Raw genomic sequence first — 14,120 nt, 5'->3', positions numbered from 1 at the left:
CTTTATCCGCTCATCTGTCAATGGGTATTTGGGCTGTTTCCAGGGTTTAGCTATTACAAATTGTGCTGCTGTAAACATGGGTGTGCATATATCACTGTGGTAGGATGCTTTTAATTCTTTCGAGAAGATAGCAAGAAGAGGTATAGCTGGGTCAAATGGAACTTCTAATCCTAATTTTTTGAGAAATCTCCACACTGATTTCCACAGTGGTCGCACCAATCTACACGCCCACCAACAGTGGAAAAGGGTTCCTTTTTCTCCACAGTCCCTCTAGCATTTGTTATTGGCTGATTTCTTGATAGCAGCCATTCTTTTTGGAATGAGATGGTATCTCAGCAGGATAACTGCAAGTTTGAGGTCAGCCTGGGGTACTTAGTGAGTTCAAGGCCAGCTTGAACTACATAACAGATCCTGTTTCAAAACCCAAACCGAAACAAAACAAAAAACAATAACAACAACAAAAAAAGAAAAAACAAGAAAAGGGTTGAGATATTTTGAGAGCAATGAGACAGGGTCTCCCTGGCGTTCAGGCTGGCCTCGAACTCGCTAGGCTATTGCATCAGCCTCCCGAGTGCTGGGATTATAGGTGTGGGCCACCACAATCCGCTGGGCTCTGGCTTTCAATTCAGGTTTCAGGTCTTCACATTTATCCATCAGCGTCCAGCTAAGTTCCCAGACTGGGAGGCTAGAGCAGACGGAGAGCCGGGGAGTCCACATGGGAGGCTGGGAGGACACATGCTCCCAAAGAGGTGAGCGCCAGAGAAGCTCCCTGGAGGTGTCACTTTGGGGACTCACTCTTCTTGGGTTCGCCTGGAAGGGCAACAAGGACAGGACTGCCCAGAAGAGGCCGGGCCAGACCCTAAGAATGGGAACGAAAGGCTGAGCAGCCCCGGAGAGCAAGGAAGGGGGTGAGAAGGCGGAGCTTGTGTCCCTGGGGCATGGAGGAGGCCCAGGGGACTTGCAGCACTGTGGGGAGAGGCGGTGAGCGGCAGCCTCAGCCTCAGGCCCAGTGAGGACTCCACCCTCCATTCTCTTCTCCCGGGAACCTGGGTGATCACCACGCCAGTGCCCCGCACTGCACCGGGAGGCGCCTGTGTCATAGCCACAAGGAGGGCTCACGCCATGGTCCCCTCTCTTCTCTCCAGGAAACCAGGCTGGGAAAGAGGGGAGAGCAGCCAGGAGAGAGGGAGAAGCCCGGAAGACCGGGTTGGCTAATCGTGTCAGAGGGCAGAGGAGGAGAGCAGTTGTGCAAGCCTCCAGAAGACAGCCCAGGGCTGCCCGGCCCTGTCACTTGCCCCTGAGCCCGGAGATAAGGGCAGATAAGCGGCCATTGGTGATACCCACCCAAAACAGATTGGTCACTCTGACCCAGAAGTCCAGTGAATTGCTTTCAGTCACAGAACTAACCCAGAGCTTCTGTAACCCGAGGAAACTGAACATAAGATGAGACCCCTACCTAGAAGGTAGGGAGGATGGGGTCACAAAGGCAAAAATTCTTCCAACCCTGCTTTGGAGGATGGCTCTGCTCCCGGTTGGAGAGCTGTCAGTTCTTTCAGACACCTTCCAGGGCTCTTGATTTTTAAAATTTCATAAATGAGGAAAACAGGCTCAGAGAGGTCAAGGTACTTGCTTAAGGTCACACAGCTGGAGCGTAGAAAAACTGTGGTCTCAATTCTTCCTTCAGTTTCCTTTCCACTCGACCAGACATCTTACACGTCTGCAATGCAGCATTATGAGTGCTCTTGGGGACTGAGGTGGGGGCAGGGACGAGAGCAGGCCCTTTCCTATTTGCCTAACCTGTGTGTGTAATTCTGAAGCCAAAGCAAACTCTTGCTCCTTCTCTAGGCAGTCCTGGGTCTGCTGTCCTTTGGTGAGCAGGGCTCACAGGGCTGAATAACTCCTTTCTCAGACGGCCCCACCTGGAGCTGAGGACGCAGGTAGGTGTGTGTTGCCCACTGAGGCTTGGACCCTGTGGAGCTCCTGAGGCGCTATGGGTAGAGCAGGTAGACAGGTGACCCCCATTCCCTCTCCTTTTCTACTTAACCCCAGCGGTGCCAGGAGGCACCTGACATTCTGGGCATGCTGATCGCTGGGTGCTAGAGGTTTCTGTGATCCTCCAGTTGTAATTGTTAACATGAATGGAATGCAAGACTTCTGGTTTGCAGCAGAGTTGCTCTTTAACTGAGACCAACTTGGAGGGTATGGAAAACAAGGTGTAGGTTTGGTTATTGTGAAAGACAGTTTGGGAAAATCTTTTTCAAGATGCATTTTCTCTACCGAGTAGAAATACCGTACATGGGGAATATCCTGTCGCTGCCGTGTACACGTGCCCCGTGGACGCTCCCTTTGTTAACTCTTGCCTTATACGCCTTTCAGTGTGGCAAGCCAGGGCTTGCTGGGATTAGAACAACGAGCTTATCACAATGCCAGCTTCAAAACAAAACAACAAAAAGCCCCTAGTACCGGGGCTTATTTCTAGATGTCCTTCCTGCTAGCTCTCCCCAGCCCTCTCACGTACACCCCCCCTCTGCACATTTGGGGTCCTTTTTCTTTTTTCTCTCCTTATGAGAAGTGTGGAAATGGAGCCTGCTTGTTCATTGACATTATTGTACATCGCACGATATCTTTGCGACCATTATATTGTGTTCTCTCAATGGTGTTTGCTCTCAGGGTGGGACATAGGCTGTTTAGTGTCTCGTAAAACATTTACCCAAAGCACTGAGCCATGGTTCTGAAGGGCATTCCGTTGCCAGAGCGTGGGAGGAGAGAGCGAGCTGGGAAGCAAGCGCCAGGTGTTTGGGAGGTACTTGTTTCGCGCTTCAGTATTTTTTAATATTTAAAATTACAGATTACATGCAATTTGGGCTCCTTTCGGCTGACAGAACAGGGGTGGTGGGAGGGAAAGGAGGGTGGTTAGAAGGAATTCCTTTCAAATTCTCTTTCTCGGTGGCTGTGTGGCTCTGGGCACCTGGAGAATTGTCATGTGAAGCCAAATGTTGTTTTTGGTTTTGCAAGAGGGACAGAACTGTCCCGGGATCGGGGTAGAATCTCCCTGTGCTTGAGGATTTACCAAGGACCGAATCGGACATTAGCATTCATTTTAGCAAGGAGTTTGGTGACAGGTGCCTGGTCTCTAGGTAGCGAGTCACCTTGTGCTTCCCAGGGTGACTCATTCCATCCGAAGGTTTTGCTAAATGGTGGCTCTGGTTTCATGAAAATACTTTCATACTTTCTACCCCTGCCCCCTCCCTTCTGTTAAACTTTGATGCGATAACAACAAATTAAAGGTCAGCCTGAAGACTGCCACTGTCTGTGTTTTAGAGCAGGACTAGTCTTGGTTCTGGAGAAACCAAGGAATAAGTAGTTCTTGGGAGTCCTGTGTCTTTATACTCTAACTTTTTTGGTGTAGAAAATGTGAGTGTATGTGATAAAACTAGAACCTTAATCAATTGTTTACATGTGATCATTGTAATAGCAAGATCGTGGACACAGATACCTGTGTTGTCAGTGGTAAAACAAATAGTGAATAGGAAAATCTAGAAAAAGAATAGCTCTGAAAGGTTTCTGTAGTCACCAGTTCTGGGGTGGAAGTATTGCAGTTTAATACATGAAATATAACAACCATATGGAATCTTTGGCCTGTGGACTGGACCAGATAAAAGTAGGAAGATGGTACTAAAATTTAAAACCTCATTAATTCTGAAAAAACACAACTTGTGTTCATTTTTGCCCAGTGATGTTGGCAGTTACTAAGCCAAGGGTCTTCTGATAAATTTCCAGTCGTTTTAAAATGGCTCAGAGAAATAATTCTTTGGAAACTAGAGGAACTTTCTCTCGCGGGGTGGGGGAAATACTTCCCTGTTGGCTTTGTGTGTTTAGGCAAACAGGACTCAGTCTCACAGCCTGGAGGTTGTAAGCATTGACATTGGGTTTCCCAGGAGGATGGCAGATTTGGTATCTGCTTAATCCATAACAGACGTCTGGGTTTAGCAGCAAGTCATTTCATTACCTCGACCACAGAAAGTTTACGTAACTGTTTTGCAAGTGGATTAAACTTTTCTTACCTCTCTTGTAAGATTTCGAAACAGGGATATGAAAATCTGCCCATCACATAGGTGCACTTACATTCTTAAGCGACCGTGAAGTTTTTGACCTTCTGTGATACCACATAAATCCAAGAGAAAAACTCTGTTCCGAAGAGGAGTTTATATGTTCATTCTATGCACTGTAAAGTAGGCTGATGTTCAGTCTGAAATTTCATTAGAGGCACAGAAAGACTCTAGGAAAAAGTAAGTCTAAACACAAACCATTTTTAGGCAGTGTTACTCCTTGTCTTGACTTTAGTCCATCAGGAAAACTGTTATTCTGTGCAATCCTTTCCTTTGGTTTGACTGGATTTTATGTTCCCAGGATCTCTGGTATCCTAAGAAAGTGGGGTCACTGAAGGTTACATTTACACCTCTTGTCAGGGGTTCTTAGAGTTTCACTGCAGTTTGTTGATGGATCAAGTCATGCATCAAATTAAGCCCTGAATAACTTGGCCCACATCGCTGGCATTTCCAACTTTGCTGCTGCGAAATCTGAGGTGATAACAATGCTTTTATGTCAGGTTGGCTTTATAAGGCATAGAATTGACTAATATCTGTCTCTACAAGGATTGTTATGTGTCCAAACTGTCCTTTAGAATGCTAATTACTCTTTTTTAAAAGGTTTGTATTTTTGGCTATACCAGGGATCGAACCTGTACCTATGCTAGGCAAGGCCCTACTACTGAGCTACAACTCCCAGTCCTTTTTTGAAGTTTTTATTTTGAGACTGAATCTGGCTAAGTTACCTAGACTAGCTTCAAATTTGTAATCCTCTTTCCATAGCCTCCCAAATAGTTGGGATTACAGGTGTGGTGCCTGATTTAGACTGCTAGTTATTCTCGATTTGTAAAAAAATAGCAGGAAGAACAATGGTAGACGCCAAAGTAAGTGGCATTTTGCAACGTGTGATAAGGCCCCAGAAGGCAGGTCTGCTGTGACTTTTCTGGACAGAACTGTCATGGCTGTAGTAAAGCATGGGTGGGTGACACCCCACCCATTCGGCGTGTGTGTGGGGACTGCTGAAAAGTCACATGTGTGGGGACCCAGGATCCATCCCCTCCAGGCAACCTGAAGCCAGCTTCCCAGAGTAATGCGCCATTGCTGGTTGCTGTGTCTGTAGGAAGCAATATAAGCCGAGGACTTACAGTTTATCTAAGTGACGCCAACACTCCTCCACTTGTCCAGTGACGCAAGGCCTCAAGGGAGGCAGTACGCTCCTTGATGGTCAGAATTAATGCTGTAATTCTGCCAGCCCACACTCAGGGCTCGTGGACTCTTAGTTTAGACAGCTTTCAATAACACGTCTGGTTTCTCAGTGCAGATCTCTCGCTTCTCCTCATTGCCAGGCTAGTGACCATTTGTTCATTCATTCATTCATTCATTCAGTACTTACTAAGGGATCATTCCCATCTCTCAGTTCTTAAATAGCACTTCTTCAAGGTAACCATCCTGCCCCTAAATTAGGTCCTGTACTTCTGCTGCAATATACAACTCACACTTGTTTTATACTTGCCTCCCTGGATAAATACAGGTTCCCTTTGGTCAAGGATCATGTCTACTTGATTCACTACTCTATCCCCAGTGCTCAGTACATACCAGGTGCTCCAAAATGGATCAAATATGTGAATAAATTAATGAATGAAAGAAGATAAATGAGGACAGGGGTGGTTAGAGGCAGGAATGCAGGAGTGAGAAACAGCAGCAGATAAAAAGGGCCAGCAACCACTGTCACTCAGCAGAGAATTAATGACCCTGGAAGCCATTGCTCCATCTCACCTGAGCATGAGCATGCAGATTTCTAAGGATAAGCTTGGCTGGCTAAGAACAGAGTGTTCTATAGCTTTTGTTTAAAATGGCTATGGTGGTGCATGCCCCATGATACTGGTGAGGCTGAGGCAGGAGGATCACAAAGTTCAAGGTCAGTGTGAACAATTTAGCAAAAATACCATGTCTCAAAATAAAAAATAAAAAGGGCTGGGGATGTGGCTCAGTGCAAAGGCTGGGGGTTCAATCCCCTGTACCACCACCACCACCACCCCAAACAAACAAACAAAACTGGCAGTGAGGAATACAAATCAATTAGAAAAGCTTTCATCCAAGACAGTAATAGGGTTTTTGCTTCAATGGGTCAATTCAATTACTTGATCATTTTTATATTCAAGTAATTTCTACAATTGAGACACCAATGAATCAACTTACCATTCATGTAAATGTGAAAGAGACTAGAGGCAAACATCAGAGGAATCCATATGACTGCCTCAAAACAGTATTTTGAAAAATATTTTTAAACATTTTAGGTATTCTGGGTATAAAGCTTACATATACATCTGGATGCATTTGTGCATATTGTGTGACTGCTGCCTGGATCAGAGTGTAGAACATTGTCATCATCCTCGGCAACCCCACCTCTCCTTCCTAGGTCCCCACCCCCCAGCCACAGATTAGCTTTGGCTCTTCTTGGATTTCATAAAAATGGAATCTTACAATATGTGCTCTTTTGTATTTGGCTTCTTTAACTCGACATTTATGTCTGTCCATATACTAGGTGCTCAATAAAGGACCAAATATATGAATATTCATCCATGTAGTTTTGTTTTGTTCATTTATTTTGAGACAGGGTCTCGCTGTGTAGCCCAGACTGGCCTCAAAGTGGCAGCTATCTAGCAGTCTTCCTGTCTCAGCCTCCCAAGTGCTGGGATTACAGTCATAATTTACCATGCCTGGCATCAGCTTTTTCTTTTTTTGAGATTCTGAGGTTTGGACCCAAGGCCTTGCCCATGCTTGGCAAGAGCTGTGCCACTGAGCCCCTGCCCATCTCAGCTTCATATCACAGTACCAATGTGTGTCTTTGGAAAGCTGGCCAAGGGCCTTTTTTCTCTTTCCCTTTGGAATATATTTCATTTTGAAAATAAGACTTTGGATATTTTTGTCTGTTTGTTTTGTTTTTTTGCTTATGACTTTCTCTTTTCAGATGTACATGGCATATTCTGTATTATGGTATATCCTCAAATTTGTAGAGTATTTAACAATTGTTGAGGTTCTTTTAAGAAAATACTTAATCACCATTAGAAAGTTAGGTGAATTGTAAATCTGAGTTGCTGAGAAGTTTCCTTGGAGTCAAGGGCACAAGTTTTAAAATTGAATTTGAGAAAATTCTTAAAATGCTAACTCAGAGAGGGCCCCACATGCTCACGCAATGCTTGTTGGAGTCTTATGCAGCCAAACATCTTGGAATTGAGCAGAGTTCAGGGATGGGGTGAGGGCCTGAAGTTTCTAGATTTCTTTTTCTTTTTACCTTTCTTGATTTCCCCTCTTACAAAGATGCGATTCACAAATGCACACTACAGAAAACAGTCCCAGACACAAGAGAGCATGTACCATCTCAATATTTTTTTCTAATTGCAAACCCAGGAGCCTATGTTTTAAGCTTTGCATTAATACAATAAAGCACATGTGGTCCAGTCCTCATTTCAATGAGGCGCAGTGAGCTGACTCGGTCACCCTCTGCCCAGGGGGATGCATCACCTACCCTGGAAGTGTCTCAGTCCTTTCAGGTCCTTTCTAGAAAGAGGAAGAGGTGGCCACATTCTCTGTGACAAAGGCCTTATTATTGTCACAGTTGGTAGAAAGTTCTTTCATGGGGCAGTGCTTGAAAGCAGCCATCAAAGGTTGTTTTGAATGGATCCTTTTTAAGTTTATGAACAACCACAGGAACAATATCTTGTATTTGTATAGATTTTGGGGGTTTTTTTGGTACCAGGGATCGAACTTGGGTCCTTGCGCTTGTGCAGCAGGCGGCAAAACCACTGAGCTAAATCCCCGGCCCCTGTTTGTATAGTTTTAAAAAGTACTTTCTCAACTAATTTTTATATTTAGCTTTAAAAAAAAAGTTCTGGAATGTTAAATGTGCCCATTCTGTACATAATAATGTAGAAATGGAGAAGCCCAGGTCACACAGCTGTTTAGGGTAAAAGCTGAACCCAGACTCCCACCTCCCAGTGCCCAGCTACTCCCAGGGCACCTGCTGCCACCCACAGCACTGTGTCAGATTAAAGGCGGCTTCTTCAGCATGACCGGTGCATGCTGCTTTCTCACATCAGACTAACTTCTGTGTACTTTCTCTGTGTCAAGCATTGCACTAAGTACTTCATGTGTATTATTCCCAGTTTTCCTAAGAATAATGTGCTAGTTACCCCTTCTTACAAATGGGGAAACTGAGACACTGAGAAGCCAAATGCCTTGCCCAAAGCCACACATCATGTAAATGCCAGCGCCTGCCTTCACACTACAATTAATTTGACCCCGAAGTACATCCAGATCCTCGTGTCATTCTGCCACCTATCAGAATACAGTGTCTCTCAGTTACCTGCTCAGTAACTGAGGTCAGTGCAGGAGATGGAAAGCAAATTGTTGGGAGTCTCCTCCTGACAAATAGATGCATTCTTTAGAACTAGAGAAAGACACGTGCTGTGTTAGCTCCAATTTACTTTTTTCACTTTTGTTTTTATTAGTACATGTTTGCAAAGTACATGCTGTTCATGTTCATTCCGTTTTGAAGTTGGTTTTAACTGTTGGAGCTGTAAGGAAAACAGGTTAGGTGGCATGGGACCAGACTGTGTCCTTTGGCAAGAGCAGTGTCCCCTCACTGGGGATGCTGGGGAAGGGCCACTCCTTGGGCAGGAGACGCTCGGGTGGGTGAACTCGGATGGGCCCCAAGATCTCCTTAACTCTCAGGATTTTTGTGAAGGCAAGTTGGCGAGAAACATGCAAGTTGCTGCTTATTTGGCTCCTGGGTAAATCGTTCTCCTCCTCCTCCAAAGGTCAAAGTCTTCAGGCAGCAGAAGTAGCAGAATTGAGTGGTTTCCAGCTACAAAGGTGGCTGGCAGTTGGGGCGGTTCATAGATACCAAGGCAGCCAGAAAGATACCTTCAATGCCAGTTGGGTAAAAAAACACTGTCCTAAGCTTGGCCAGCTGGATTTGCCCTCCAGTTACATAGTGAAAGAGCCTCTGCTGGCCCAAGGCTATGACTTGCTCTGTACAGCACTTTCACTTTTTGCACAAATATCCCAACCTTTGTGGTTATTGTTGGGACTGATTGCTACAATGCCCCATCTGTGGAAGTACCTGCACCTCATGGGTGTCTAGTGGATCTTGGCCTGCCACCCCTTCCAGCAGGATTCCCTGGATGGAAGTCTGCACACACGAATGGAACTAGACTCTTAACAGTGGATTCAAGAGATGGAACATTGTCCCATGTGAACCTCCCCTGCCCCAGGAACGTGAAACCTCAACATTTAAATTAGCCATTGTTTAAGTAAGTACCATTTCTGTACCAACCATAAATGCAAACTTGAACTTTGAGTAGAAACCAAAGGTTGTATTCTGCTTTTCTAATAAAATAGGCTTTTTATTGTAAAGCCATAGGAACAGCCTATTCTTTCATTTTAAAATAAGAATATTGGAAGCCAGTATGGATGCACTCCTGTAATCCTAGCTACTTGGGAGACTGAAATAGAAAGATTGCAAGTTCAAGGTCAGCCTGGGAAATTTAGGAAGACCTTGCTCAAAAGAAGTGTGGATGTAGCTCAGTGGCAGAGCACCTACCATTCAGTCCCAACTGCTGCCATAAAAAGAAGCAGAAAGAAAAGGAGAAAGAGATGGGGAAGGGGAAGGGGAAGGGGAAAAAGAGGAAGAAAGCAATTTATTTGTAGAGTCCCTGCTATTGTTTGATAATAGATATGTCAGATAAAATATCATATAATGATGGTAGTTAAAGTAGGAACCTCCACCATTGACTTGAACCCTACTTACCATATGATAAGGGCTTCATTAACTACATAAAATAATAAGTATTTGAATTGGAATTTTAAAATTAAAAATAATTCAATAGTAGAAATTATCAGAGAATGGGTTTTGTGGAAAGAACACTACACCAGGAATGAAGGATGTGACGTACTTCCGGACCCTCTCCTCTAGTTCTGTGACTTAGAGGAACTTCTCCCTGCTCTTGCCTGGTATCTCAGCTGTGGTCCACTCACAGTTTGTGTTTTTGGGGGAGCATTTTATGATTTACAAAAAAAGGGGTTTTTTTGTTTTTAAATACCAAGGATTAAAACCAGGGCCTCCACCTTGCTAGCCAAGAGCTCTGCCACTGAGCTACATGGCCAGCTTTGTTTTTTTGTTTGTTTGTTTGTTTGTTCAAGACTGGGTCTTGGGCTGGGATGTAGCTCAGTGGCACCACACCTGCCTCGCAAGCACAAGGTCCTGAGTTCGATCCCTAGCACCAAAAAAAAAGACTGACCTGGTCTTGCCAAGTTGCCCAGGCAGGCCTTGAATGTGCCGTCCTCCTGCCCCACCTCCAGCATAGTTCAGATTACAGGCGTGTGCTATCTCACCTGGCTAAATTTGTTTAAACATTAGGAAGTAACATTCACTTGCATGTTATATAGAAAAATTAAATATCAGGGGATGCTGGCTTGTGAATGTGAGTATACTTCTTTTAAAGATAAAAAGTCCCGTCCTGAGTGAAAGTCAGAGATAGAGCGCTTGTCTAGCGTGTGTGAAGCTTGGGTTTGATCTCCAGTACTGTCAAAAAATAAAATAAATACGAGGGCTGGGGATAAAGCTCAGTGGTTCCACCACCTGCCTCGAAAGCACAAAGATCAGAGTTTGATCTCCAGTACCAAAAAGCAAACAAACAAATAAATATGAGAATTTTTTATCTTTGCATAAAGGAAAATTGAGGAATTTTTATCTTGCCCTGAAATGCAAATGGCAACCAAATTATTAAAGAAACATTTTCACTTTCACAATTTTCTTAGCGGAGGGAAGTCCTTGGTCTTCCCTAAGGAAATCTTTTGTTGAAAAAAAAAATCTACTATTGGCAAATATCTTATAAATGGCCTCTTTCTAATGCCACGTGAAAATTATGTCCCAAAACAAGGAATTTGAGTAGAATGTGAACAAATTAAAAGAATGATGATAATTTTTGGTGGTGAGAGATTTTCAAAACAATGTAATCAACAATCCAGTATTCTATTAGTCCAATTTTTGTTAAGAATTTATCATAAACTTTGAAGGAGGAGAGAAGTAGAAAGACCCAGTCTAATTCATGAAAGAAACAACGTGGTTTACAGCCTAAGGAAGAAAGTTATCCTCACAAATAACCCACTGCAAAACAGCGAGGAGCCACCCTGCCTCTCAGACCAACCTACCTGCCTGTGCCTGGTGGCCACTCATCAGTGCACCCCGTGCAGGAAAGCACGTGAGGCAGTGTATGTCAAGAACCTTAGCCAAACATGGTGGTGCATGCCTGTAATCCCAGCACTTGAGAGGCTGAGACAGGAGGATTGCTTCAAGTCTGAGGCCACCCCGAACTACATAGAGAGACACAGTCTGAAAAAAAAAAAAACAGCTTAATTCAATAATTCCACCAGTGAAATTCTGTTCTAAAATAGAATGCAAAATAGAAGACCAGCTCTGATGAATCTGAACACCAGATGAACGGGTTTACAACTTTGTTTTAAAGAATCCAGGGCCAGGGATTTAGCTCAGTGGTTCTGCCGCCTGTATTGCAAGCACAAGGTCCCAAGTTCGATCCCCAGTACCAAAAAAAAAATATATATATATATATAATATATATTTCATCTCATTCTCTCTTTTTTTTATGATACTCCCCCCATACACACATACATACAGGATTGGACCCAGGGCCTTTGCACTGATCATACCCCCATTTATTATTTATTTATTTATTTGTTTATTTATTTATGTTTTGAGACAGGGTCTTGCTAAGTTGCTCAAGCTGGGCTAAAACTTGCGATCCTCCTGCCTCAGGCTCCCAGTATTCGGAGATTTCAGAAATGTACCATCATGATAGGTTAGGTTAACTTTTGTATGATGTTTAATAAGAAGCCCCACAGCTGAGTGTGAGAGTGTGTGCTCGCGCGCTTGTGTGTGTCTTCCCCATCCCACTGCCTTAGGCCTTTCATGGCTCACATGCATTTCTAGTCTAATTGGAGGAAGCATGTCGTACATGTCACTGATAAACATCACTGACACCAGTGCTGCTGGGACATCTCCAGAACAGTGGCAATGAACAGCAGGGGACCATGAGGAGCAGCTTTCGACCTTCCTGGAGATCACCAGTAGGGCTATCCTGACCTCATCCATCTCTCCCTACCCGCATTGTGAGCAGGATCAGCTTTCCTGATAGTTATTATTCCCTCTCAGCTGGAGGTTCTGGTTTCAAGTCTTTGTAGTGCTTGTTTCAAAGACAAGCAGTGAAGGAACAGGGAAGATCTAAATGTCAGAGTTTAGTCACTGCTGAAACACAGCCCTTTTCCAGGCTTAACAAACCTCAAGGTCTATGTCACTGAAGCCTCTGACTCACCTGCAGTTCCTGCCTCGCTCTCCTCCCTCCTTTCCACCCTCCCCATGCTTTTCACCAAATAGAGGGCAAACAGGAAGACGTGCTCATAGCTGGGTAAAAACGTTTCTTAGCGACACTCAGGGAGTTCGGTTCACTTCCTCCTTCATGCTTCATTTCCCCTCAATTCAGACCAGGCTTGATTCTTCCCAGCGACACTCTGTACTCCTTTTTTGGACCAAGTAACAAGGACGTATCAAATTTGTCATGGGAAACGTGTCAAGAAGATTAAGGTGCATCAGATGACTTGCCCAACACGGTGTACCACCCTGGGAACCCAGGAGCAAGGAGGGAGACCTGCTTCAAATCTACATCAGAAGGGGCTGTCAAATGCCCAGACTTGGCCTTTGTGTAAATGCCTTCTGATGTGCTCTGATTGAAGGCCGGGCAGCATGGTTTGTGCTGTAGACCAGGTTGTGGATGGATTCTTCTCAGCGAGGGGAAGCAGGGGGAGGGTGGAAGAGCTGTGTGTGTGCTCAAGGTGTCTTGCGTGCATGTGTGTTGTGTGGGGTGATACATACAGGGTCAGGAAGGGCACTGTGTGTCTGGACAGGACAAACTCAAACCCAACAAGAGGGGACTTTGAGCTGCTGAGCTCTCTTTGACTCTCATCTTGCCCATCTAGTAAGTTTTGAGAAAAGTCAACTTTTAGACACATTTTATTTTTATTTTTTGGTACTGGGGATAGAACTTGGGACCTTACGCTTGCAAGGCAGGCAGCAGAACCACTGAGCTAAATCTCTGGCTTTTAGATTTCAATAATGCATTAAATAGTATTGGAGCCTCCTCATTATTGGAATGGAAAAGCATTGGTTAGATTAGCTTCTCTACCAGACTGGATTCAACATTTCTTTTTTTTCTTTTTTTTTTTGGTACTGCGCATCGAACTTGGGACCTTGCACTTGTGAGGCAGGCGGTGGAACCACTGAGCTAAATCCCCGGCCCCTGATTTTTTTGGGGTTTTTTTGGTATTCAACATTTCAGTGTTTACTGATCTAACTCTGCCTGAATCTCTTGTTCCGGATGACTGTATGGATCGAGGCCTGCATTGTCCAGTATGGCAGCCAGCTATTTATAGAGCATATACATCTATTAGGTATTATAAGTAACCTAGAGATGAATTAAAGTATAAAGGGGTATGTTGCAAGGCTGTATGCCATTTTTTATAAGGGACTTGAGCTCCTGCAGAGTTTGGTGTCCATGGGAGGTTGAACCAATCACCTGTAGATACCGGGGACAACTAAACAGGGCAGGAACAGATACCAGACTTCCTGCCTTCAAATCTCCTCCCTGAGCCCCATGTGTCTTCAGGGGCTTTCTGTGGATGACAGAACTCCAAGTTTGCCCATGGTCTCCACCCCCTGGTGTTACAATCTCCTCTCAAACATGAGGGGGACCCAAGGCTTGCTGCCAGAATGCAGGGTATGGCAAACCTTAGTGGCTGTTACTCCCAACATCGACTGCTGTCCAAGGCTCTAGTTAGGGATGCTTCTGCTGACCTTAAAGAAGCAGCTATGATGGGAAATGCCAGTAGACAGAGCCTCAGGGCAAGGAATAGCTGTGACTTCTAGACCCAAAGTCCTCCATCCAACATCTGGTAAGC

General features: G+C 44.6%; 1 protein-coding gene across 7 annotated transcripts in view; it reads left to right on the top strand.

The window, feature by feature from the left end:
* Rbm47 (RNA binding motif protein 47) overlaps positions 1-14,120 on the top strand; it is a 157,105-nt gene that overhangs the window by 81,579 nt on the left and 61,406 nt on the right. For 2 of the 7 annotated variants that reach the window (XM_087187508.1, XM_087187501.1), the window contains exon 3: positions 1,846-1,937. The exons of 4 other annotated variants lie outside the window; for them this stretch is intronic. The gene's annotated coding sequence lies outside the window, so the exon portion shown is untranslated. Of the gene's footprint in view, positions 1-1,845; positions 1,938-2,008; positions 2,804-14,120 lie in introns of those variants that run through there. One more of the 7 variants, XM_087187503.1, reaches the window with a different exon arrangement.

The sequence above is a fragment of the Heterocephalus glaber genome, unplaced genomic scaffold (genome assembly GCF_053883595.1).
Source record: "Heterocephalus glaber isolate CG9 unplaced genomic scaffold, H.glaber_assembly_v1.0 deba00001509, whole genome shotgun sequence".
Taxonomy (NCBI): domain Eukaryota; kingdom Metazoa; phylum Chordata; class Mammalia; order Rodentia; family Bathyergidae; genus Heterocephalus; species Heterocephalus glaber.
The sequence above is the reverse complement of the archived record's forward strand: the minus strand, read 5'-3'. Positions and strand labels throughout refer to the sequence as shown.